Raw genomic sequence first — 27,983 nt, 5'->3', positions numbered from 1 at the left:
TTGGCATGGAGATTCAAGGGCCTTTGAAACTTCTTTTTCCGTAGTTAAGTGGGAATGGAGAAAATCATAGAGGTCTTAAGGAAATGAAGACAGTTACTGATGACAATGTGTAACAGGGAAAGGAAGCAGGGGACGGGGCAGCAATTGGGGGCAGGTGTATTAATCAGCGCTCACAGAACTGCTGGCTGAGGGAGCAGCAGAGGGAGCCGAGTGCCAGGGGTTAAGTGATTTTGGTAATGTTCATATTGTTGAATCTGTACTCTCTTAAGGCTTTCTGATAATAGTGAGAGAAAAGCTGGAGGGTTGTGCTGTCTGCAGCCAATACCAAAGCACTGAGGGCCAGAGAGCATGAGGTAAAATTCCTTTCACCTGCTCCCATCTGTGGCTTCTAAACTGCTACATTTTCTCTCCGTGATCTCCAACTGCATGAGGTCTGGAGTAAGGGGAACGTCCTAGAAGATCCAGGAATGCTGGTTGGTGGTAGAACTTGGATATGTGTATGGTTAAGACTGAATATTTAGATCCACTTGAGGAGTGCCTCCTGAGAACCTTATTTTCAACTCGGCTGCAGGCTGAAGGACAACCAGCCTGTGGGATCTAGACTTCTGCCTCCCTCAGTACTCTTGGCTAGGTAGAACTAGCCTAAACAGGTCAGGGATAGGATGGCAGGGGAGCCACTGGTCATTTATTATTGATCAGAATTCGTAAGAATCATCTGGTAGTGATGCTCTCCTCACTCATTCCCTGTGGGGACAGAGCCTGACTATCCAGTTCCTCCAGTGAAGCTGCTGGGTGTAACCAGCTTCTACAGAAGGTGAAGTAGGACACATCTGACCCTGTGTGCCCAAAGGAGACTCTTAGAGTTGGCTCAGCTTTAAGACTTTGTTCCCTTTCCCTAACTTGGAAATATGTAAAGAAAACATGTAAAAGCAGATGCTTAGATTCATGCATTCGGGGTTGGAAGGATGGCTCAGTGGTTAAGAGTACATTTGTCTCTCTTCCAAAGGACCCAGGTTCAATTCCCAGTATCCACACTGGGTGGTTCACAATCATCTGTTACTCCAGCTCTTGGGAATCCAACATCCTCTTCTGGTTTCCATGGACATCTGTACATATTTGTAACACACCCACATACAGACATTCATACATACAAAAAAAGAGAAAAAAATCATGCATTAACAGTTTAAAGATAGTTTTTGCAGCACACACCTGAAAGCCTAAAAGTCTTGATTTCAAGACCTAAAAGCCTATTTTGTTTATTTTTATTTTTTTGACCTTCGCGGTTTGGCACGCCCCCACTTTTGTTGATTTGGCATTCCCTCTGTGGATCAACTTTCATCTGGCTTTGGAAAAAGCGCCCATCTTTTACCAGGCACTTTTAACCTGCGGGATCTCCATTTAGCTTAATTGGCATATTTATGTATTGAGATGGGTGCCTAGAGGGCTTGGGCCACAGCATCTTTTGTATAAATCGAAAAAAATGAAATGAGCTGTTCTCACAGTGGTGTGCCCTTCAGTCATGGAGCGCGTTAAAAGGCTCATCATTTACAGGCTTCGAAAGCTCGGGGAGATCAATAGGTATAATGCAGCCCGGGGCCATTTAGAAAAGCAAAACTTGGGCATTTTCAAACCCAATTACTTTAGGAGCTTGGCCATTACTAATTCCCGCTAAATCCTTCCTGGGCCTCCATTCCAGTGTTAAGGAATGGCCTCAGAACAGAAGGCTCTGCTTGCAAAGGCTAACCCAGGACCTGCTCCTGAGAATTGGACAATGCAAGCTCTGAGAAGCTGGCACTCCTGGTCAGCCTCCTCTGATCACGAGCTGAGCTGCAGACTGTCATTTTTCAAGTCGCTTCTGGGGCCCAGCATGCTTTGAAGGCAAGTGTGGGAATTGATTCTTATTAGTTTAATATAGCTATAGTTAATGGCTTATAGATTTTTATATACTCTGGCCCAGCTCGACATGTCTATTAAGTCTCTATTAAAGTTGACAGAGGACAGAGCAGGTCATAGGAGGTGGACAAATACATGGCTTCCCTGCAAGCCATACTGAGAAGTGGCTCCTTAACAAGAGATTCTTAGAACCTCCTAAAGACTTGAGAGGAAAAAAGAGTGAGGAGGGGGAGACCTATGCCTGCACACCAAGGGAATGGAACTTGTGAGCTCAAGAAAGCCTGTCTTGATTAGAGCAAAGATAGTATCAGGCTAGCACAATGACCTGCTGGGATAAATGGCAAACAGATTGCCTGCCCTTAGGAGTTTCTATGCCTGCCAAGATGGTGGTGGGGGGTAAGAAATGTTCACCTAGAACTGGTGAAGAATCTATTTGGAAAAAAAATCTTTGAGGATGCAATTATGTTAAGGATCTCCCAGTATGACCATCTTGGATAATCTCCATGGGCTGTCAGAATAGTTATAGATAGCTTTGGAAAAGAAAAGATGCTGACACAGAGATGGGACAATATGAGACGAGAGTAGGGACTAGGGATGGGGCAGCACACCTGTGAGCAAAGAAGTTCCAAGGATTACCAGCAAGGACCAGAACCTGGAGTCGGGACATGGGGTGAGTTCTTCCTCTGAACTATACTTCCAACATTTTGTTTGGATCCCTAACCTCCAAGAATTCCTACACCCAAGGGAATGACTCCCTCACCAGCAACAGGTTTTGGGTAGGATTTTACAGGGGTTACACTGACTGAAGGAGTTACCTAACAAGAAGGCAACAGAGGACGAAGAGCAGCAATGGTTCTGTGACTACCAAGTGCTCCTTCCTGGGACTCCCCGCTCCCCTTTCTCCAACTCACCTGAACTCACACACATGAGCTCAACTAAATCAGGGCTCTGGGAACAGGAACTTAAAGTGAACAAAACAAAAAAAAATTCTTCCGATAAAAGACTGTATGAGGTGCCTGAACCAAGAACAAAAGCAAAGCGTAAGTAAACAAAAACTATATTTAAGTCTCTCCTAGTTTGATTTTCTGTTACTGTGATCAACGCCATTACCAAAAGCCACTTGTGGAGAAAAGGGGTTAATTTAGATTACAGGATGGATACAGACTATTATCAAGAGACCAGAGCAGGATCAAGACAAGAGATCATGGAGGAGCACTACTCACTGGCTCAATCCTCCTGACTTGCTCAGCTCTCTGTCTTCCACAGCCAGGTTTACCTACCCAGAAATGGTATTGTCCATGGACAGCTGGGTCTGCCTACAGCAGTCAGCAGCCAAGAAAATGCTCCTCAGACATGTCCGCAGGCCAATCTGATGGGTGTGATTGCTCAACCGAGATTCCTTCTTCCCGGGTAGATCTGGGTTTCTGTCAGGTTGACAGCAGCTAACTATAATAATAGATAGAGCAAAATACTAGAATCAATGTAGATGAATAATGAGTCACTGAGTGGGAAGATCGGTTTGTAATGAATCTGACAGACAACGAGCTCGTCTCTTTAATGCACTTATAGAAAGTTGAAAAAATGACCTGAAATTCCAATGTTTTGTTCATTTGATTTTGGAGATTTTTTTGTTTGTTTGCTTGTTTGCTTATTTGTTTTTGAGGCAAGATCTTGCTAGACTAGGTTTACCTCAAACTTGCACTTCTTCTCCCTGAGTCTCTCAAGTGCTTGGATTATCATTGTACATCACCATACCCAGCTCCAATCATTAAATGGTTTTGATTTGAAACCATTTGAAACAATTTGAAAAAGATTTGAGGAAAAATTCCCAGAAGCTCAAAACACTATGAAAACCCCAACTTGTTGATAATAAAATGATTATATAAAATGTTATAATAAAATAACTTTTGAATCCCCGAGTGGAAAAAATACAAAGTTCTTCAGAATAAAGTCATCAGGTTTGGGTGACGTTGACAATTGTTCAAATAGACACACCACTTCAGAAGGTCATAGGTTTTATTGGAGATCAGACTTTTTGGTAATACCTGAAATTAGTGCTTGATAGAAAACAGACCAGAAGGCTTGAGAGCACGGAGTACATGAAGGTGAGGTTGTGAGACAGGGATGCTCACACACTTCTGGGTTGCAACCTCTCTAGAGACTAATTTAAAGATACTAATCAGTCTAGAAATCTGTGAACTCATGTGGAAATTCCCAACCTCTGCTCTTAAAGGGAAATTCCTTTGCCACATCCCTCCTGATGCCCACAGAGGTCCTCTCTCCATCTTCCCGGCATTCTCTGTAACCTGCTCACTTGGTTCAGACTTTCCTAAACCTCAAAAAGAACAGTTGCCTTCAGATGATGAGGCAGAAAGAAGAACATTGCCTGACAGCCTCCTGCTGCTTGATTCTGGAATGTTTTTAGTATCAATAGATGTCCTGTATATTTGTTCAAGCTCTGAGGTTACCAGCAGGTAAATAATACAGAGTTGAAAGATTTAATAAAGGTTGAACACAAGTGCTCTCAATGCTCGGGTCATCATTTGGGTGAGTTTGAAATACTTCAAAGCTTCCCTCAATCACCAAGTGTTGATTTCCAGTTACATTTCCCCCAAATTTGTTTGTTCTATGGCAGATCTAGAAGGAGTGTAATGACTGATGCACAGGCCATAACCAACTAGAGGGAGATAACATGAGCTTTAGAAGTAGACATGGAAAGCATCGGTAAAACACACACAGTCCAGTTTTTAAAAGGAACCTCCAAACCTATGTGCCGGAAATAGTGAAAGATGGGCCAGGCAAACTTCATGGCTGAACAAGTAGTTTGCCTGCACTGAAGCCATCAGGCAGGACATCAGATGAGGTCTGTGTAGTACAGCAGTGTCAACTCCAGCAGAATCCTGCTTCTTCCCCATCATCTTGAGCTGGCACCTGGGTTTCTTCCCAAAAATTTTGGGCACTTGGTTTTGAGCCTTCTCCAGAGGAAGCTAGAAAAAAAAGTCTGTGATGAAGAGTAAATTAATTACCAAAACTCACAATGTAGGTCCAAGGAATTTAGGAAAACGACATTCTCAACATAGAGTAGCAGCTCCAGAACTCACAGGTGCTGACCTTGGCTGTCAATGTGTCTTTAGCCGAATACTCTCTTTGTTGAGCATCCTCATCCCTACCTTCTTGCCTGGACCTTTTGAAAAATAAATATGTGTTATTCTTTGAGACACTATATATTTTGATCATACTCACCCATTCTCCCAACTCCTCCATATCCACCCTCTCCATCCTCTGCTTCTGATTTGAGCCCCACCCCCACCTCCCATTAAGTCTAGTTTGTGTTGCCCAACTGGCCTTGGAAATGGGACCTGACCTAGAGAGTGGTGAACTTACCAAGAATCACATCATTGAAGGAAACTGGTCCTTCCTCTCATAGTAGCTACCAATTGCTAATGGCTCCTCCGCTGGTGGTGGTCTCATGCCAACCTACCTCCCCTTCCCACGCTGGGATGTTGTCTTGCTTGAGGTTGAGCCAGTCTGGGTATGCTGTGACAATCACTGTGACCTCCTATGTATAAGTGACATTATATCTGACAAATACTATTTCCTTGATGTTATTCAACACATCGTCTTCAAATCTTTCTGCCCCTTAGAGGGCAGGGAGGGAAGAGAAGTGTGATCTGTTTATTCCATTGAAGGCTGAGCATCCCACAGTCTCTTACTCTCTCTGCACATTGACCACCTGAAGGTTAATTGCCTGTGTTGATTTTCATCTATTACGTGAAGACTCCTGATAAGAGTTGATAGATGTGCTGATTTACACATCTATAAATCATTAGCATGCATTTTATTACTACATCCATTTAACAGAGTAATAGTACTGGGTTCTCCCCTTGGACCTAGCTAGCCACAGGTTTTTGTCTACTCTCACAGTGCTGCTATGGGTTCTAAGGAGCTAAGAAAGTTGCTCAGAAAGTTGTTGGTTACTTCATAATATCCATACCACTGTTGGACTAGTAGGTATATCCTGTCAAGGAAGTCACTGTTGCAAACTGCAGGGTTTACAGCTTACAGAAGAGACTCGGAATTACTCTTCTCTTCCGGCAGTATGCATAGCACTCCCCAGTGCCAGGAAAGCTAGACAATAGAGATGAAGCTTCTGTGTGAGCATCAGCTTGGTTTTGCCATATTCTATGACTCTAGTGTTTGAGGGTCTATGGGGCTCCATTTTTCATTTTTTTAATAAGAGTTCATTAACATAAATTATAGTTAAAGCTGCGTCACTTGGCCTGATGGGATAGTTTGTGTTTACGGCATCCCATCCTTGACTTTTAAGATAGTGTTTGAGAAGGTAGCATGCTTAATCTCCAGACCTGTATATTCTTCAAAATTTCCCTGAGGATGCTCAAGCTATATTTTGAAGCACGACATCCTTATAGGTTAGCAGAGGGCAGTGCAGATGCCTGCCAAATCGACCCCATTTTCCCAAGGCTGACTTTTGTTCTTAAATAAAGGCAGCACCTATATATTTAGGACTTAGAAAATGCCACTAGATGTCTGGCTCATGTATAAATACAGTGGGAGAGATGTGGGCTTCTTTGGTAATTATAATGTCGTGCCTGATATAAGGACTTGATTGAAAACTGAGAAGTGAAAGCAAGTGTTTGAGGTCACCAGTATGTAAGGAAAAGTAGATAAACGTTACAGAAGTGTTCGAAAGAGCAAGGGAGTGCCCCGGGGGCTGTCAGCAAAGGGGCTGGCATGGTGTAGCCAGGACAAAGGGATGTGGGCACTCTACCAGTTTACGTCATCTTGTTTAAATTAGCACAAATGTAAAGTTTGTTTGAACGACTCATTGGGCTTGTTTGTAAATGAGATACCAGGACATTAAGGATAGTTATTCTCTATTCTCCTTTCCACCCTATTAAATATGTATATTGTAAAAAAGCTTCATTCCTGAAGAAAATTCAAGCCTTTATAAATTCAAATCTTCTGAGACAGAAAGAAAGGAATAAGAATTACAGAAGCAGCCTGTTTCTATAAAGTAGATTTTTATGAAACGACGCCCAACAAACAATTAGTCAGAGAGGGAAAGAAGAAGACTGGGTAGCTTTATATTTTCATTTCTTTACAAGCTAAGAGTAATGAACAGCCAGGGCTCTCCCAGAGAGCGAGATGGGACACGGTGCTCTACCGAAGTATACCAGGACTCACTCTGCGGTGGTAGATTTGGAGACAGAGGTATTTTTTAAGGACAGAGAAGTGGATCCATGGCTCAAAGGGCACCCCAGCATAGGTTCATACACCAATGCCCACTTAGCGCACAGCTGAAGATACGTGCAAAGGCACTGGGGAGATCCGCCTTAAAAAGTGGAGTAGGGGCAAGAAGGAGAAAGGGAAGGGGGGAAAGTAAGGGGAAAGGGTGAATAGATTTTGATTTCTGCTTTGAACATGATCAATGAACAAAAATCAATTCTAGAGGTTTAAATATTTAAATATAAAAAGCAAACCACATTTTTTTTTAGAAGAGAACACTAATAAAGCAGAGAGAGCACAAATAAAGGAACACATGTGCAGGCCACACATATGCACATACACTTGGAGAGGGAGGTAGAAAGATGAGATAGGGAAAAGGGTAGAAGAAGAGGGAGAGGGAGAGAGAGAGAGAGAGAGAGAGAGAGAGAGAGAGAGAGAGAGAGAGAGGTGGGTGGGAGGGAGAGACTTAAAAAAGCTACCATGAACATGTACCTTCACTGACCATTCTGTACATCGGTTCAACTTTAAAGGCTGGACAAAAATCAAATGATCAAATGTTGAAAACATGGTACAGTCCAAAGTCAGTGAGTTGTTGGTGGGACACTAGTGCATTATGTAATTGGAGAATAGCATATCTTTATCTAGCACAATGTCAGCTATGAATTCCTGAACCTAGCAATCTTGCCGCTAGATATATTCTCCTTAGAGAACGTCAGCATAAACACATCAGAAGACAAGCAGGAGAATCAACTGAACAACACACTCATTATAGAAAAAAAAAACAGGAAAATTAAGGTCTGAAATAAAATTGATAAATGGATTGTGGAAATTTTACTTAATAACATTCCATGCAGGAAAAAAAATCAATAAACAAAAGCTGTAAAGTACAATGTGGGTGTTTTTTAAAATGTTTGACAAAAGGTGGAGACAGAATTATTCCTTATGATTTCATTTTTATAAAGACGTAAGTTTTAAAGCAAACAACTGGGCTGGGGCTGGAGCTCGGTGGTACAGGATTTGTTTAGCGCTCAGAGGTTCACACTCTGAATAGCAAAGCCTAAGGTATTCTGCTGGGGGTGATACACGTGTATGTGTAGAAGGGAAGAAAGGGGGAAGCACTAAGCTTAAAAGGGGAAGAGTAGGAGCTGTAGACACTTGGTGACATTTGAGGCTCTGAGGACAATGCTCTTCTTGGTGTGGACACTAGTTTCCCAGGTCACTTTACAAGGTCTTTTAAACTACAGTAAGATATAGAGGTTTAAATCTGGGTGTGGTGATTCATGTCTGTAAATTCAGCACTCAGAAGGATGAGGCAGGAAGGTTTTTGCTATTAGCCCAAGCCTAGCCTGTCACATAGCATGTTCTAGGCCAGCCTAAGCTAGAGTGTGAGACAGCCCTCTCATCTCAGACTCTCTCTCTCTCTCTCTCTCTCTCTCTCTCTCTCTCTCTCTCTCTCCACACACACACACACACACACACACACACACATATATATATATATATATATATATATATATATATATATATATATATATATTATAAGACCAAATCCACGACATACCTGGGGCAACGTGATAAATGAGCTCTTTCCTCTCCAAGCAGTCATGCACAGTGCTTTTGAACAGGTTCCTTTCTGTCTCTGTTAATAGACTGAGAGATTTTTCACCCTGGGATGCTTGTGGGCAGCCGTGGCAGATCGGCGACTATGCATGCAAAGAGTGCTGGATTTTCACAGAGGTTGGATTTCACGGAGAAACTCAGCTTCTCTCAATTCTTCCATATTCTGTGTGAAGATACATGAAGAAGAATGCTCAGGGCAACGCTGTTCAAAACAACCCAGCGCTCGAAAGGTCTCCATCAAAGTGAAGCTGATATTGTGCTCTATTGTGGCTTTGTTTAGCCGCAAATAGAAGCTGCGTGCAGCAATCTGTTTTAATCTATTTTCTTACCCAAATGTTGAACAGAACAAGACAAATAGAAAATGTCCTAATGTCTATGGCCCCGTTGCTTAAAAGACCAAATATATGTGAATATCTATTGTGTTGGGAGGTTCGTGCTTATATCTCAAAAGTTTCGGGGACAGAAAACGATGGGGTTCCAATGGATACAAGTCAACATGGTCCAGAATAACTGAGGTAAATGCCGTAGGATTCTTTAGAATCCCTTAATTACTGGTGTATTCGTCTCTGAAGCCATGTAGTGTTTCAAAAATGAAGGAACTTTAACAACCACTCAGCAGCATTTGCTTTTGCTTTTCAATTTTATATATGCTGTGTCAGCCTTACAAAGAAGTAATATCAGAATAAGTAACAGCTCATTAAACGGAATAATTTTAGATTTACAGCCACGCCTCTTACGTATTTGTTAAAATCCCTATCAAGACTTAGTACAAATTTCACAATACACTGTCTTATATATACACAATATTCTTCTTATATGTATCCCTCATCTTCATCATATTTTCCATACTTCTCGAAGTGGTAGAGTTTGTATCTATTTTAAAACTGTTGTGTTTGCCCGGGGTCCGCCTGGCCCTGAGGGGCTGTCACCTTTTACGTTACAGATGCTAAGCCTCTCTGTTCAGTGTACTCTAAAGATGCCCATGCTGGTGTCCCAGTTCTCATTAACACATTTAATGCAAACAAATCCAAATGCCAGTGTGAGTCTGAGGACTGACTGGTTGTACAAAGGGTAGAAACAAGTGAGACACGAAGACGTGGGCCTATTCTTTTTAAGGCGCTCACGGTTGCCTAGCTTATACTGGGACTGCATCTCCCCGTGTTTGAGGGAGCATGCCTTCTGGGAGGTCCTGGGATAGCTTCCCAATGAATGATAAATGGTGTTGCTGTGTGAAACCAGTCCAGGAAGCTGCAGATAAAAGAAACTACAGTTACTCTGTGGGGCTTGTCCCTGTGGTTGCTTGCTGGTGCCCCCTGCTGGCACTGGTGTCCTGGCTTACACATTTCAGGAAGGCTGCCAGTGACTGCTGAGTGATTCCGCTGCACATGTCCCAGTGAGGCTGCACCTTAACTGAGCAGACACCGGGCGTGAAAATAGAGTGATTAGCATACGCATCCTGTGCATAATAACAAAATAGACACTTTAGGGAAAACTGGTTTTAAGGACTTTTATTTGTACTAAGGAAAGTGAATTGTTACATCAATCTCGTTCCATTAAAATAACCCCATGGTAACTGACCCTTGATGCTCTTATGCTCATGGCACCAATGAAAGGAAATAGTTAACAAAGGATTGAAAACTGGTTTATCCCCTCTGGTAGTTGGGTGACACCTCTGTAACCTGTTTGAAGGAAGTTCCTGCAGGCAATTGACAAAAACTGTGTCAGGCAAGTGAAATTGTGACAGAAGCAGGTCCAATAGCTCTTCTGGTGTTGACTCGAGTCCAGCAACCTCCAGAACCAGGACAGGTTCCCAGAGCTCCAGCCTGGCAGGTGGTCACGTGGCTACTGCCCATTCATGGACCGAAAATAGAATAGAGGTGCGGGTGACGAGAGTGAGGTGTTGGGACAGTTCACCGCTTGCCTTCTTAGAATAGAGTTTAAATAGTTTGCTGCCTGCCCAGGCTGAAGCACCACCTTCGGGAGTGGTGGAGCCCCAGCTGCCAGAGCGAACACTGCCCTGGCTGCCGGCTTTTGGCCGGAAGTTGTTCCGTAAGGACTCATTGACAGGCATCCTAAGCCACTTTAAATTGTTTGGAAAGTGTTGAAGGCTAAGGATTGCTAAGCTGGGGTCTCTCCATAGTCACAAGCTCCACGGACAAACTGAAGAGGTCCAACTGAACGAAGAAATCTAGAGAGCGTGTGTGGAGGGGTAGGACGATGAATATTTTCACTGGTATCTTAGTAAGATGAAGCAGCTTATACAATGTGAGAGTAGGTGACAAACATCCCAGGACGGTTGTAAGTATCTTGAAGTGTCATTTTGTCCACATCTGTCCCACAACTGCAATGGGGAAGAGGCCTGCCCTGGGCTTTATTATTCCTGCATCAGTAAAAAGACATGAGTGGTACCACATCACACGTTTTCTTAACTATTCACCACGTTTTAGCAAGATTGGCTGCTTTTTGTAATCCAGAGTGTACCGCTCTATATATTTAAAGGGACCGCGCCGATGAGTTCAGAGGCGTAACGGATTGCCAGGGGTCTAAGAATCCCTGTGTTAAACTCTGTTGTGAACCTGTTTGGGAAGAACAGACTTTGGTCATCTTGTGCGGGGCAGCCTGAAGATTTGCCTGAGAAGAGATAGAACTCCTCAGCCCCCGTCCCCAGAGCTCTAGGCACCTATCCTTAGAAGAAATGTGGACAATAACTGTGACTCGTCCTGCTAAACCAAAGGGGTGCTCCAGCCAGGCTTTCCATACCATCAGGCATTTCTAGGCTCATACTGCCATCTGGTGGCCAGTGCCCGCCATCATTTCTGTCTGTCCTGTAATTGGGAACATCACAACAAATCAGCCTCCTTGTGAGGGCTCAGTGCTCTTCTCCACTTCTCCGATCGTCTATTGTCTCAGTCCCGTTAACTCTCAACCCTTACAGACTCGGTGTTTGACAATGCTCACGAATCACTTTGCAGACACACACCTGGAAATGTAAGTGTTTACTTGGGGACAGTGACTGGCAGTATTTGAATCCGTTTTCCTACAGTTTCACTACTAATGGAAGTCCCTTTTTCTACAGAAGGCAGGGAATTATGTAGCCCAGGATGACTTTAAACTCCTTCTGACTGCCTGCCTCCATCCACTTCCTAGATGCCAGGCTTCTAGGTGTATGCCATGACACTCGACTCCAAAAGCTCACTTTTATCTGTGCTCGTGTCTGGGTAAATTTAAATACAGGATGTACAGAGAGATGGTGGTGCTCCAGGGAGCACACATTTTTGACAGCTGGAGGCTTCAAGTGCGGTTAACGGTCCTGGAGTCTCAGGCTCCTGGCGTCCTGACCAGGATACTCTCCCGTCCTTGGTCACCTTGCCCTCCTCCGCTCAGACACTGTGGTGGTAGATCCTCAGGCTCTTCTACACTCCACCCTCTTATCCACTTCCAGACCTCACCCCTCTTATCCACTTCCAGACCTCCAGTGCTTCCTGCCAGGCTCCAAGCTTCTTTCCCCTTCGAGTTTTGAAAGGGCCTCATCCCTCCCTTCTCCCACCTTGGCCCCATCACTTCCTTCTGTATGTGGTGCCCAGAATAGTCCAGTTTAAAACACAAGCCGAGCCATAGCCTCCTGGGCTCACTACTCCTCAGAGTGAAAAAAGCCTTCACACTACAAAACACTATCATCCACCCTTTGAGCGAGTCTCTAAGCCTCCTACACAGACGCACCGACAAGGGGGACTTCTTGTTACCCTCCAAACAAGTGTTGTGTGCCCGTGTCTCGGGGCACTTGCAACTGCTGTCCTTTTCTGCCCCAAACAGCAAATACCAACAAAGCTCATTCCCTTAGTTCTTCCCAGGTCTAGGGACTCTACTCTGCCCCTTCCTGATTTGATTTTCTCTGTATCGTTGTATGAATTTTACTAATTTTTGTTGACTCTCTCCCAGTGATAAAGCAATCTTCCTGAGGATGCAGATAGCTGCTCTCAGTGTCAAATCCCCAGAGTTTAAAGAACTGCTAATCACGGGGCAGAAGACAGAATGTCTACAAGCTGTAAGACTCCCTGACTTTCCATCTGGATACCACCCTGCACCCGTCAGCGGGCCTACAGCAAGATTGCCCCCTCCCTGGCTGCTCCAGGATCCAGGAGAACCATCATCCTGGGTAGTTGAAGAAGTACCAGTATACAAAATGGCACTATTTGGTTTTGTGAGGGTTGCTTAGGTTGCTTATAATGAGGTCTTATGTATAGCTTTGGCTGGCATAGAATTATATATGTAGACCAGGCTGGCATAGGAATCCATACGTAGACAAGACTAGACTAAGATTTCATATGTAGACCGTGCTATCCTGGGATTTCATATATAGACCAAGCTGGCATGGGGTTCTATACATAGACAAGGCTAGACTGGGGTTTCATATGTAGAACAGGCTAATATGGGATTTTATGTGTAGACCAACCTGGCCTGGGATTCCATATGTAGACCAAGCTGGCCTGGAACTTACTGCAATCTTCTTGTCCTTTAGCATCTCTAATGCTGGGGTTAAAGGTAGGCATTGCCACACCCAGTCTTTTGGGTTTGCACTTTAGTTCCTCTGTCAGGGCTTTACAACGATTATTTGTCTTTAAAGGGTTTTGAATGCTAGTTGACGCATCATAATGGTAGATATTTATGGAGTTCAAGACAACATTTCAATGCATGGGCATAGTGTGAAATGATCAGACAAGTATAGCTGGCATATCCATCACAACAAATATGTATTTCTCTCTGTGGGAACTACTCAAAATCATCTCTGCTAGGTATTTTATTTGTTAAATGTAATTAATTTTCTTTTTATTTATTCACTTTACATTCTGCTCAATACCCCTCTCCCAGTTACCCCCTCCCACAACCCTTCCCCCATATTCTCCTCTGAGCAGTGGGGACCCCTCTAGGTATCCCCCCACACCGTGGCACTTCAAGTCTCTGAAAGGCTAGGTGCTCCTCCCACTGAGGCCACAGAAGGCAGCCCAGCTAAAAGAACGTACCCCACACATAGGCAACAGCTTTTGGGATGGCCTCTGTTCCAGTTGTTCAGGACCCACATGAAGATCAAGCTTCACATCTACATATGAGTGGAGAGGCCTAGGTCCAGCCCATGTGTGTTCTTTGGTTGGTGATTCAGACTCTGAGAGCCCCAAGGGTCCAGGTTAGTTGACTCTGTTGGTCTTCCTGTGGAGTTCCTATCCCCTTCGGGGCACAGTCCTTCCTCCTGTTCTTCCATAAGAGTCCCCAAGCTCCATCCACTGTTTGGCTGTGGGTGTCTGCACCTGTCTGAGTCAGCTGCTCGATGGAGCCTCACAGAGGACAACTTCCTCCTGTCTGCATCTGCTAGGTGCTTCAAATACACAACTGTTAACAAAACTCATCCTGCTGGCTTAGACCATAAGACGTCGTTCCTCTGATTGTACTCCTGTATTGATTATCACCCTTTCTCCAACCCCCTTCTTCACCCTTCTCAGCTTCTGTGAGATTAGCTTTTTAACTTCCATCTATAATGAGAGCATATGGCCTTTGTCCTGAGTCTAGCTTATTTTACTTAACATGCTAACTTCCCTGACTGGTTATCTATGCCACTACACATGACCGACTTCCATTCTTTATGGTCGGATGATATTCCATTGTGTATCTCTATCACACTTTCATTGAACACCATCAATCAGTGAATAGCAGTTTATCCCATATCTTGGCCTTGTTAATAGCAATGAACAGAGGAGTGCAAGTGTCTCTCCAGTACACTGATTTCATATCCTCTGGATGTATATCTAGAGTCAGGATAACTGATCATATGGCAATTCTATTTTCTTGAGGAGCTTCCAATATTACTTCCTAAATTTACATTCCTACCAGTGGTGTATGAGAGTTCCCTTTTCTCTGTTGGTTGTCAAGAACAGTGTCCTGGTTTTCCCCCTATAGTAGTTTTGTACTTTGAGGTCTTTCACTTAAGGTTCTGTATACTGAGTTAGTTTTTGTTCCTTAGGAACAAACATAAGGCCCTACTGAGTGTTGAGACACATGCCTTTAACCCCAGTCCTCAGGAGGCAGAGGCAGGCAGGTCTATCTGAGTTGGAGGCTAGTCTAGTCTATGTAGGCTACAGGCTATCAGGCTATCCAGGGCTACATAGTGAGACTCAATCACAAGACAACAAATATGAAGACCCCCCTCCAGTGTGAACCATGACATAACCTGAGGGGTGGGGTTTTATGGTGTGCAGCTAAGCATCTGACAGTTTTAAGTTACTAAGTGATTACAAAGCACAGCCAGGACTGCAAGACACTACTAGTTCAGAAACTGGCAGCTGGACCAAAGCACTTCTGTACTGTGTCACCTCTCAGTTTCCCACAAGAGATGGGACAATTGGTTTCTGTCCCCATTTTACAGGAGCTCCAAACAGATAACTGACCTGGCCATTCAGTTAGTCTCAGAGCTGGGACTTAAATCTGTCTTCTGACTCAAATCCCAGACTCTTTCCACACAACTATAGCAGAAGCCATCTGTAAATAACACCGTCTATTCATGCATAACTATCTCCACTCCTCCTTCATATTTAGCTCGCATTTCCTTTTCTGTCTTGTCCCAATAGATCACTAACCGACAAAACTTGGGAACAGACCCCAGGATGCATTATTCACTCAGGACCTAGAATATTTTGGGTTCTGCACAAGTTATGTTTTGAATGAATGAATAAATGAATGAAGCCGTTGTTCCCAATGTACTCTGAAAATTCTTGTCCCGCTTTAGTGATTGTACTGCCTGGTGGTAGTTACTCTCAAAGGTTGGTAATTAGGTCTGGTGAGATGGCTTAATGGATTAAAGGTGCTTTTTGCCATGATACACACACACACACACACACACACACACACACACACACATTTATTTTAAGGCAGGTGGTGGTAGTTTAGCACCAAGAACAAGTGATCTCATACCTGGGCCTAAGGAGCATGCCCCCACCTTGGACACATACATAGCTGAAAATGTCACTGAGTATTGAGGTTTGAAAAATTAAAGTTCTGCTCACAAGTCTCCCAACAGCAGGCTGTCATAAATAGGTTTCAGTGGAACAACTTGTTCTCCCAGCACGATTGCAAGTCTAAGAAGACAAAGGAGGAAAGAATAATCTTGCATTAAGTTGCTCACGGTTATTTTCTCTTAAGGTGAACCTAATGACTCCCCCAAACTAGAAATGTCAGGTCCCTCCCTACCAGGCAGTAAGGCATTCCGTGGTCTCTTTCTCCAGCTTAAGGCCAGAGCTATGGACCATGCTTTTTCAACCTTGGCAATGTGGATTTTAGGTTTGTAGCATGTTTTTGTGGGTGGGAATTTGTCCTATGCACTGTAGGAATTTAGAGGTGTCCCTGCCCCTACCAGCAGCTTAGTCAAAGCCTCTCTCCAGAAGTCCACATGATCCTGTCAGAGGCTCTTGCTTGACCTCTTCCTTTCTCTTCCACAGGCTATTTCTTTTATAGCCTCTCTGCCTTTACTTCCACTTATTGCAACACAATGAGCTAATGCAACTGGTACCAGACATAGTTCCATAAAGCTGGGAGCAAGATGGAGTTCCGAGAATGGCCCACTCACCGCCACTTGGCAAGGAGGACCACAATCCAGATTGAATATGGGGCACACAGGTCCAAAGGGCAGCATGGCTGCTAAGTTGCTAAGCAAATCACTATCAACAGGCAAGGGTATCTGATGAAAATACTCTTGTCAGTGCCGTCAATGGTTCAGGCATTTGGATGTTTTCAATTACGTTTTTCATCCGTGTATTGTAATGCCTGACAGAAACAACCTAGGGGAAGAGAGGTTTGCATTGGCTCCCGGTTTAAGGTGATGCAGTCCATGTGGCTAATCTTGGTTGTCAGGTGCTAAGCAACTGGAACCCAAGCTACTGAGCACTCCTGTGGGGAACTTTCTTTTAGATTAGGTGATGAGAAAGACCTCCCTAGACCTGGGCCACACCCTCTGGTGGCAGCCCACAGCGAAGGACACCAGAAAATGAAGCTTTGCTTTTTTGCCTGCTTGCCCTCACTCTCACTAATCCCTTCCCTGGGATTAGAACCTACATCTCTAGGGCTCCAGTTTAGACTGGAGATTGGCAGCTAAGAATCAGTGACAGCCAAGATGGAAGTGATGATGACCTTTAACCCTCAAGGCCGGCCTATCAGCAACCTACTTCCATCAGCTGGGTCCCAAATCCTAAAGGTTCTACAACCTCCTTAAACACTAGGTGTTAAACTGTGGGGACATTTCATATTCAAACCTTGACAAAGTGTTCTGTGCTTTTAAAAACATATATTGGATGATTTGTGCAGAAGAGTAGTGAGTAACTGGGTGCCTTTTAGCAATGAAGACCTAGTAGGAGGACCAGCGGACTTTTGGTAGTTTTCAAATAGGCTTCTACCTCCTGTGGGCAAAAGGACAAGCTGAGGAGAAAAACACATTTAAAAGTCGTGAATCTCAAGACTCTTGCAAGTGTTCAGCCATTGTAGTGTTTATAGTCAGGTCAGTGTTCTGGCTGAAAAACCTTGAGACTCTGAAATGTGAGCTAGGGACATGAGAGGATACCCCAGTGGCAGTACCGAGCACCCTAGCAAAAATCTAGATTGCCCCCCATGCAGGAAGACATATAGATGTCTCTTCCTGTAAGAATCCCTGTCTTCTCTCCCCAGTCAACAGCTGCCTCACTGCCTCCCTTAGCCATCAGACCAATAACTAAGATTAAATCCCAGCAGCAGGCTGGGGCTGGTGATAGAGATTGTTCTAGAGCAGACTTTCGAGAATTTCCCTGCGCACACTGTCTAAGGCGGAATACCGAGCGGCTGAATCACAAGGATACCGGACCAAGGGACTAAAGGAATAAAATGACCATGCAAAGATATACATACATATATATATATATATATATATATATATATATATATATATATATATAATCTTTATTCACTTCCCCAAGGCTTCTTAACGCCTTGGCATGGCCTCCAAAGGTCAGAGCAGAGCCATGGTTATGTGGCTTCCCAAAGGCCTGACTTTACCATAGCAGATGGTAAAAGATAATGAAAGCAGTTGGAAAATAGGATGAGAAGCAGTTCAAATTACTTGGAGTAATCAACATTCATTTCTAGTTTTGTACCAGGGCTATGTTAGCTCGCCCACCCTCTGTCTTAATATAGTCCGAAGAGATCTGGGCCATCTGGACACTACACAGAATGTCACTTCAAACCAGAACATCAATAAAACAAAGGCATGCTGGAATGATAGAGGCCTTGATTAGGAACAGGTGTCCCATAGGGCAGGCAGTAAACTCTACAAAGTGGGACACTGCGGTAAAGCTTCTGGGAATCCTATGAGAATGGACATGAAACGGTAACGCTTTTTTTTCTTTTCTTTTTTTCATGCTAATACACATCCACAAAGGAAGAGTCACTGAACAATCACTTTAGCCAGTTGGCATTAGTCAGTCTTCAGCCATGGATGGAGTAACTATGGGGGCAGAGATAGAATCTAGATAAAGGCCCATAGCACAAACTGTCATTTAACCAAGACCAAGGCAACGGCTACTTCCAGTGACCAAAACCCAGTAAAGGACACTCTATGGCACTTTAACACAAAGAAACCAGTGACAAGTTCACATTAGGTTCGACTCATTCTGAAGGGACCACCAGTTCCTTTTGATAGAAGCAATGTCCTGTTTTAGTTATGAGTTGGCCTTTGCCATTCACAATGTCTCCCCTAAAATCTGAATCTATCAGCCTATGAAATGCCTGGTCCTTGGGCGTAAATTCTACAAAACATAGCCTGCGTGTGGGAGATGTGCATCGGACTGAAACGGGGGCAGTGGAGGCCTGTTCCTTCAGTGGGGGCCATATCACACCCTGTCCCACCCAGATACAACCTGACAAAGCAGGATGGTGGCTTGTTGAAGACATAGCTGAAGCACTGGCCGAGAGCTGACCATCTGCAAAAATGAAGGGCTGTCATTCAGAATGCAGAGCAAGTGGTGTACTCCCAAAGATAATGCATGTGTCTAAAGATGATACATGTGTCTAGGGACCAAGCGATAGCAGGTGTGAATGGAGACAATTACCATTATTCTCTGTGTCTTCCCGGAAAAAAATTATGTTTCCTGTCTCAAACTATAGGCTCTTCAAGGTAAAAATAAAAAATAAAAAACCATTTTCCAGTAGGGACATACTTGCCAGAGGAAAGAGGAAGAGATTCATTGAATTATGGATGCCACCTAGATATTTTGTACTGGTTGTATACAAGACCAGCAGATAAGAAGAGGAATCACTTATGGCCAGAAAAATAACTCCAATTAGTAGAAGTTATGGCTGCTTCTATACAATAAAGTCAGGATAGTCAATAGAGTCAGAGGATAAAGAGCCCAGGTGACTTACTTAGATGTCTTGCAGGGTTCTTCAGCCCCCATTGTGGCTATAGATGTGTAGCAAAGTCTTTAAAAAGTATGATTACAAGCACTGCAAATGACTATGTAAGCCAGCCATCAGAACCTTGCTGATAGAGAAGGGTGAGTTGAGTTCCAATGAGGATCAGAAAGGATCAAGGATGCCCTTGAGCCCCTGTTGCAGCCCCTAGGAGACAACAGTTTGTCCCACAGGTATCTTCCTTCTAACTTTTTTTGGATGGAGAGAGTTATAGGGAATTTGGAGAGCTGTTTTCCCGCACAGTTGAGAGAAAGACTGTTTGGGTGTTGGACTCTGGTAGCCATGGAAGTGAACTGGTCCAAGTGCTTCTTAATGAAGACCCTGGAATTAGCGGTGCCATAATTTCGGGAGCCACGGTAACATGAATGCTATATCTATGTTCTTCCTAGATCCTCTTCCAGTGGATGAGTGCAGCAGCCACACTAGAGCCCGGATAGTTCTACCCTACAGGCCTTCTGAGGCAGTCACTTAAGTAAGTGTCTACACTGCACTTCCTTCCCTGTTGCTTAGCCAAGACTTTCTTGGAGCTTTTATTATTTTAAGGCACAACAGCCACCTCCTTCTGTCTCTCCCTTCATAGCTGTCAGGTCTAGATCTCCGCCCTCCCCCCTCCCACAGACACTGATTCCATGTTCCTACTCTCTCCTTTCAAAAGCCTTTTTCAGGATAAATCTCTTAGCCCTTGAAATCTAACTTGGCATCTGCTACTTGGTGACAGGATGAGTGAAGTTTTCCCTTTATCATAAAAGCAGTGGTAGGTGCAGAAAGGGAATTAGGTCATTATTAGAAGATACAAATTAAATTTTTATTATTTGTAAAAGGCAAAACCATAATGATAATTAAAAAATTATTCGTTGGGGCTGGAGAGAGATCTCCCTCATTAAGAACATTTGCTTTTCTTTCAGATGACCTGGGTTTAGTAATCAGCTCACAAGTGCCTATAACTCCAGGTCTGGGGCTCTAGTACCCTATTATGGGCTGCTAGGCCTCCTACATTTAAGTGGTGGCAAACACAAACACACACGCACGCACGCACGCACACACACACACACACACACATACACAGAGAGAGAGAGAGACAGAGAGAGAGAGAGAGAGAGAGAGAGAGAGAGACAGAGAGATCTTTAAAAAGGAAAGCAGAATGTTATTCTTTGAAACCACGAGTTCCTTCTTTGTTCATCTAATGACTAAACACATGCATTGTCATTGTGTCTTTATTGCTTATAGGTTAAAGACGTCATAAAGAAAAACAAATCAGTGCTTTGTAAAGAAAATAGCTTCCATTGAGTGTAAAAGCAAAAGTTAAAGGCTTACACTATAAGCCCCTTTATTGTCCTCGTTCTGATTAAGAACACAGAACTGCTGTGTGCTGCTTAGTTGTTAGGTACATCTGAGCACAGTGCACATGTGCGGTGTGTGAGAGACTGAGTGTAGGCTTTAAGTGGGGCTCCTTTTTATTGCATTTTCCTATCACATGCCGATGTGACAAATCACTAGTACAGCAATCAGATCAACCTTTACCCCAGGCACATCCTTTTCTCTTGCTCCAAAGCATGTCACAATACAAGCAAATAAGGACAAGGCTAACTTCATGTTTACTGGACAACAAGAACATAATGAGTAATTGGTGGTTAGACTCACTATCTCATATTTCGAGAAACTTGAGGTATGAAAAAAGACAGCGTACCTTACTCTGAAGCAGTTCTTTATTTACTAAAGGAAAACACATTGATGATTGTTTCCATGGATTTATTATTCCAATAGATTCTTAGAAACCATCTTTGCTAAATGTTCACTCATGCTTCCCATCAACATGCCCTTTATCCCTGCATATACATGTAAGAACAGAAAACCCAAGTAAAATACACAGTAAGCAGAATTTTAAAGAACTTAGGGGAGGGGAGGTGTATGGGAGATGATACCTGACACACCTTATTTTGAAGAAGGGAGAGAGAAGGAAAGGGAGAGGGAGAATGCAATCATGCTGAAATGAAAAAGAGAAAAGCAAGCATTTCCCAAGCAGGTTTTGAGATGTACAGTTCAAATTTAGATTTTTCAACTTCTTGTGGTGTTTAATCATTATAAGAGACCTCAGTCAATAAAAAAGACTCATGTGTGTTGAAGACATTCTGTTTAGAGAAACAAGAATATTATACATTAATTTTTATCTTTGTTGACTGCAATGAGAGCAAAGACCAGGACATTGCAAGATTTAATTAGAAAACCAAATCAACAATTTGAAGGCCATTCCTTAAACAAGTGGCTCTTGATTTAGCTGCACATTAGGGCAACCTGGGGAGTTTCCACAGTCTTTCCACCTTGGTCCACTCAAGATCAATTAAATGAGAATTGCTAACATCTTTAACTCCACAGGTGATTCTGGTGTGCTTCCAAGATTGACACAGATTTCCTTGGTTACTAAAGTTATTTTAAGCTTTAAAGTATATTCGTTTAAGCTACAAATTAAATATCTGCAGCACCACAGCCTGTCAGTCCTAGAAGTAGTGATGCAGCCCAGTTTTAAGCCCTGATATAGGAGAACATCCTTGCTGGGTCTTCTTCTGGGATGAGAACTGAGCCCTATTACAGCAGGAAAGGTGGACTTCACCCCTTTGTCCATCCCCCTAGCCCAGGGCTGTGCTATAAATCCTAAACAGGACACATGCCCATCAGAAAGCAGCAGACATGAGAATAAATAAATGCTAAATATGTTGCCTACGTCCACACTGAAGTTGACTCAAAAATCACTACTCTTAACTATATAGCGACAGTAGTGATGAACCTTTAAATAGATTCTCATCTAACTACAGATTAAATTTCATGCTGTATCAGAGCTTCAAAAACATCTGGAAATATGGAGATCTACATTGAAATCATTAGAAGTCGAAGAATGGACAAAGTTACTGGGTTTCAGACAAAATCATAAGATGCAACACTTTTGTATTATCCTATAAAAATGAAATATACTTCCTCACTCCAGACAAATAAAACTCCTGGATCAATCCATGTTGACAGCTTCTGGGACGTTATTTTTAAATGTACTACTGCTAATAATGAAGGTTTTGTGATAGAACAGGTTTTTATCCCCCTTGGTGAAGAGGCAGATGAGCGTAGGGGGTTAGTGTAAATGTTCAAGTGGTTTGGATGTGTCATCCAGATAAGGTGCTGCTAGTTCTGAAATTAAAGACACAAACATTCCCAGATTGTGTGGTAGGGGTTGTGGTGGTTTGAATATGAGTGGCCCTATAGACCTGCGTGTTTGGATACTCTGGATTAGAAAAGCAGTTGAATGTTTTAAGTAGGGGCTTCATGCGACATAGTGGTAGGAGCGTGTATGGCAGTGATGCTGGGGGTGATTTGAACTGTGGAGGTCTGGCTCAGGTTTCAGAGGAGAATATGTACATGTGATGTTGAGACTGTTCTTGTCATATTTTGGCTAAGAATGTGGGGGCTGCTTTCTGCCCTATTCCAGAAAAAATCTGCCTGAGGCTAAATTGAAGAGTTTTGGATTGTGTTGGCCAAAGAAATCTCAAAACAGCCTAGTATATTCTGTCATGTGGTTTATTAGTGTTCACTCTTACGGAAATGTATAATGAAAAGGAGCAAGCTGAGCAAGGAAAAAATAGAAAATGTACAATTTGAGCAGAAAGGGGGTACCAGGAAGTGGACTGGAGCTAAGTCCTGCATTCAAGGAGATCAGGAAATTAAAGAAAAGCCTGATATTAAATGAAATAAAGGGAGTGGTGACCTCAAGGCAAGATCCCACCTAGGTAAGCTTCCAAGTTGTAAAAAGGAGTTAAAGAAAAGTTTAGGTCCAGGCCTAGAGGTACATGCCTTTAATCCCAGCACTTGAGAGGCAGAGACTGCTGGATCTCTGAGTTCCAGGTGAGCCTGGTCTACAGAACAAGTTCCTGTACAGCCAAGCTTAGGCAGTGAAGGAAACCATCAAAACCAAAAAGCTGGTGCAGATGCAATCTGATGAGGGGTCCATGTTCCAGCCCAGCAAGCTGTAGAACTTGGCAGATTTGGCCAAGTGGTTCTGGCTTTAGATTCAAGGATGCAATAAAGGGGTAATGGCATCTTGCCTCATGAAAGCTGCTGAGGCCAGGTGTGTGGCAGGGGTGTCCACACGTGAAGGCCCAGAGAGGCCACTGTCTAAGGATGTGAAGGTAAAGCCTGGATTGCCTTGGAGACACCAAGATATTGCAGATGCTAGAGCTGTGGGCTATCTGCCAAGGAAAGCTGCGAACAGGGAGCGGAGCCAGCCCAGGAGAAGTGTGTTGTCGGCAACAACGCTGAATGGAGTTAGAAATCTGAAGAGCACTCTGACATCAGACGTGGGTGTAGTGTTTGGAGTGTTCCCAGTTAAGAGATTGCATGGGTCTCAGAAGAGACTTAGAAGTTTGGACTTTTAAACAAGTCTGAGACTGTTATAGACTATGGGGGCTTTTGAAGTTGGACCACATGCATTTTGAATTATGATATGGATACAAGCCTATGAGGACGAGTGAGTGAAATGTGGTGGCTTGAATAGAAATGGCCCCCATAGACTCGTGTGTTTGAATGCTTGGCTCATAGGAAGTGACACTAATAGGTGGTACAGACTTGTTGGGAATAGATGTGGCTTTGTTGGAAGTGTATCGCTGAGGGTGGGCTATGAGGTCTCCTATGCTCAAACCAGACCCAGTGCGGCATTGCCCTTCCCTGCTGCCTGTCAGTCTAGATGTGGAACTTCATCACCATTTCTGCTTGTGTGCTGCCGGGCTTTCTGCCATGCCAGGAATGGGCTGAATCTCGGAACTGTAACCAGCTCCAGTTAACGTCTCTCTTTATAAGGGTTGCCTTGGCCGTGCTGCCTCTTCATAGTCACAGAAACCCTAACTCAGACAGGTATACTCTGTAGTTCTTTTCCTTCTGGGGAACATTACTTGTCAGAGGTTTCTAAGTGTTCAATTGACACTGCAAACCAGGCTCCTGTGGGCCTTAAATTCCTGCTCCTTATTCTCCTTTCTTTGGCATTTGTCAAATTAATAAATTCCAGTTAATAAAAGCAGTCTAGAGGCAGCCACATTGAATTTGGAATCTGACTCTTGGAATCAAAGCTAGTGCATCCCCTTCCTGCAGGGGAATGGGGAAGATCACCTCCAAAATTCCTATTTACTTCATTTCTTTTTAAGTTATCATAAAAACTAATTGGTTTCATTGTGAAATTTTAGTACCTATGTGTATACATTTATACTTTGTTCTTATCTACCCCATCAGTGTTCTCTCCACTCCACCTCCCCTCCCTTCCCCTCCCTCCCTTCAAACATTACTTCTTTCTGCTTTCATCTCACAAATTTCTTTTGTTTCCCTCTCCCTTCAAAGCTTTGCATCCCGTCAGTCTTCTTTCTAGTGTCATGCCGACACACTCAGGGGTAGGGCGAGTATCACAATAAAGGCAGACAAGTACTTATAAAATCTGTGTGCTGAGCAGTGGGATGGGTACCTCAGAAGTAAGGATGGCTTCTAGGCTGGCAAACTGCACCGTCTTATGTATCAGCCTTCTCAAGCTGAGCGTCTCAGAGTAAAACACTGAGTGACTTGGAAGATGAGACAATCTTAAGGTCAGTGGCTTAGTCATCGTGAAGACACATCATGACCAAGGCAACCATTAGAAACAAAACCATTTAATTGGGGCTTAAAAGACGTTTAGTCCTTTATTGTCCTGGTGGGAGCACTGTAGAAGCATGGCAGCACTCACAGCTGAAGTAGCTGAGAGCTACATCCTGATTCTCAGGCCAAGAAAAGACAAGAGATTGGGCCTGGCTTGGGTTTTTGAAACCTCCAAGCTCACCCCTCAGTGACACACTGCCTCCAACAAGGGCACACCTCCTAGTCTTTTTCAAACAGTTCCATTCCTCTGTGACTAAGCATTCGAATATATGAGCTTACAGGAACCTTCCTCATTCAAACCACCAGTTAGTACACAAGGGATCAAATACCAAATGTTCATCTTTTCCAGATGTACTTGGCCTGTCTCTGCCAAAGATGTTCAGACTTTAACCCACAGAATATGTAAATATGATTGTATTTGGATAAAAAGGTCTTTGCAGGTATAAGTAGGAACTGGAGATATCCTGCTGGGTCTTAAAACAAGCCCAGTCTATTTTGTAGGCTCTTGATCTTGTAGATAAACAGAATTGAAAATCAGGCTCAGAAGAGAAGAACTCAAGGACAATTTTATTCAAGTTTGCATTTGATTTTTAAGGGTGCTTTTTAAAAATCATATTTATCATGTGTGTACTTGCAATGTGGAAGTCAGAGGATAAGTTGGGTTCAAGGGATTAACTTCATGTCTATTCTCAGGCTTGGAGCAAGCACCTTCACCTGCTGATCTATCTTAAAAGAACTCTGTGTGTGCATGTGTGCGTGTGTGTGTGTGTGTGTGTGTGTTGCATATGCACTGTGTGTTTGAGAAAAGCAAAAGGGCCAACAAGCCAGAGATCTTGACAGCTTCCATTATTAGTCAAGAAAGTAGGCAGAATCCATAACATGTAGAGCCCAGGGCATGGTGAGTTGGGGAGGAGTCTTCAAAGAAAACAAAGTCCAGGTAATTCAATTTGGGATTGGGCTGCTAATAGGGAGATACAAAAAAGAAGAAGGAAAAGTTACAGTCAGTTGTAATTCAGAAAGTAGGAAGGCAGAGTAGAGAGTGCCTGTAAGCAACTGCCTTGTGAGTGAAACTTCGAGAACATTAAGTGCCTGTTTCATTGAGGAGACAATTATGCCTCCCTTCTTAACATGACTTTAAGTTAATATATTTTGTAAAGTTTCTAGAACAGATAGATTTCTGAGGTGCATTTCCTGACCAGATGTTTGACAGGAAGATTTGGATTAACTGGAGAGTCTAATATGTTTTTGTAATTTTATATTTTGATCCGTTTAGAATATATGTGTCTCCACCCAGCAGCAGAGGTATGACTTGGGTCTCTCTCCCCGCCCCCCCCTTTTTTTTTCATAAAAAATACTGAAGACCTTTTTAAAATTAAAGTAAAACAAAATAATAAAGTAGCCATACTTTATCAGGGTATTTATAGCTTTTCCTTAATGCGTCACAATAAAGTCCTGCAACTCCATCCCTTTCATGTAATATTTATGGAATTTGTTTTCATAAGCCTCTTGTAACTGTGTAACATTAAATATTAAGGGGCAGTTGTGATACGCACTTCACATGGCACTTCTAAAAAGGACCCACTGTGGTATTTTCCACTTTCTTAAAATAGGTATGGTTGGCCAGTTACAGCAACTCAAGCTCCAGGGATGGCTTTTTTTTCCATGGCCGCCCTTTGTAAATTTTGTATACTTAGTAAACCTTCAAGGCACAAAATGGCCAGTCCCTGGCCTCAGGAGCTCCAGCAGCAAGAGTGAAAAAGCTAAAACAGCTGTTAACTGCCTTTCCATTTCTTCAAGGCAGAAAAGCGCCCAGATCCTGCCCCATGGTCCCTTGACTTTCCTAATGGTCATTTTCTAATGGCTGCAATAGCCATTCGTAACCCTGAGGTGGGAAAGTGGCCAGGCCCCACCGTATAAGAAAAAAAAAATCCAGACCACCCTGGAAAGTCCCCCCTCCTCAAAAACCCGATATAGTCCCCCATCCTCCAATTCTGCCCAGTTCTCTGTTGCTTTTCATCCAGGCAGAGGCAGCTACCCTCCCTAGCTTTTCCCTTCAAATTAATCCCTTGCCTGAGGTTTGTTGTGCAGTATGACTCTGTGGTATTCCTTGGCTCCTGACAGCCAGGATATCTTTTGGAGCAGAACTGTCACAGGGGAAATTTTCTCCGAGTCAGAGCAAAGCAGCAACACTAGCATCGGGGAAACTTTCCCAGCAGCTGGAGCAGAACTTCTGTAGGGGAAACCTTTCCCTACCGAGCTTCAACACTTACAGGTGTGTTACCAGAGACACAAGAGGCAGGGTCCACCTGGAATTATAGTCTGTAAGCTTATTTGCGAACGATCTAACAAATTGTCAAGTGTTCTTACAATAAAGATCCAGGAGAAAGAAAGGCAGGGGCAGGAGCCAGAACCATAAGCCAAGGGACTGCTGAAGATACACGGGAAGTTCACCCACTCCTTGGGGCTTCAAATGGGGTCCCGCTCAACCAACATCTACATTTCAGAACTGTTAGGTAATAAGGTTCTGTTGTTTGGCATGACGTGGGGTCCCGCTCAACCAACATCTACATTTCAGAACTGTTAGGTAATAAGGTTCTGTTGTTTGGCATGACGTGGGGTCCCCTGAAACTGAGTTTACAGTAAGTTGCCATGTAGGTGCTGGGAATTGAACCCAGGTCGTCTCCAAGAACAGAAAACAGCTTAGCCACGTCTACAGTCTCAAATATCAAGTTAACTACGTCTATTGCTTCCTCGGTAAAATGGAGTAATACCTTAAATATATATCCTGAAGTGGAAAAATGGGGAAATGTATGCCCAAACACGAGCCGACGTTAAAACACGCCATTTACGGAGAGAGCTTTTCACATTAACTTACTGTGCTTGGTTCTTTACACGAATGGTTCCCGAGGGATCTAATTTATCCAGAGAGTCACAGCTAGGGTGGGAAATGAGGGAGACATAGGAGTAGGTAAGCAAGATTACAATAGAACACACTCGGGGACAGCTTTTATCCTCCAGACTAAACTAACGAAAAAAGACGCGAACGAGCACACAGACAAGCGAACAGTCCAAACGCTAGCCCGGATTGC

At 43.5% G+C, this 27,983-nt stretch overlaps 1 long non-coding RNA gene across 6 annotated transcripts; it reads right to left on the bottom strand.

Annotated features, from left to right (window-relative positions):
* Positions 1-3,891: 3,891 nt before the first annotated feature.
* On the bottom strand, positions 3,892-27,903 carry LOC102555808 (uncharacterized). Of its 6 annotated transcripts, none has more exons than XR_010063222.1 (5): positions 27,770-27,903; positions 8,702-8,923; positions 5,278-5,452; positions 5,005-5,077; positions 3,892-4,880 (listed from the first exon to the last, which is right to left on the bottom strand). It is a non-coding gene; the product is annotated as an uncharacterized LOC102555808 (long non-coding RNA). The 6 variants fall into 6 exon arrangements; XR_010063221.1 differs by lacking the exon at positions 27,770-27,903 and adding an exon at positions 27,262-27,516 and having other exon boundaries at positions 3,892-4,894; positions 4,995-5,077; XR_005499627.2 differs by lacking the exon at positions 27,770-27,903 and adding an exon at positions 27,262-27,516 and having other exon boundaries at positions 3,892-4,894.
* Positions 27,904-27,983: the final 80 nt, after the last annotated feature.

The sequence above is a fragment of the Rattus norvegicus genome, chromosome 1, assembly GCF_036323735.1.
Source record: "Rattus norvegicus strain BN/NHsdMcwi chromosome 1, GRCr8, whole genome shotgun sequence".
NCBI classification, from domain to species: domain Eukaryota; kingdom Metazoa; phylum Chordata; class Mammalia; order Rodentia; family Muridae; genus Rattus; species Rattus norvegicus.
This window is presented reverse-complemented; position numbering and strand designations above follow the sequence as displayed.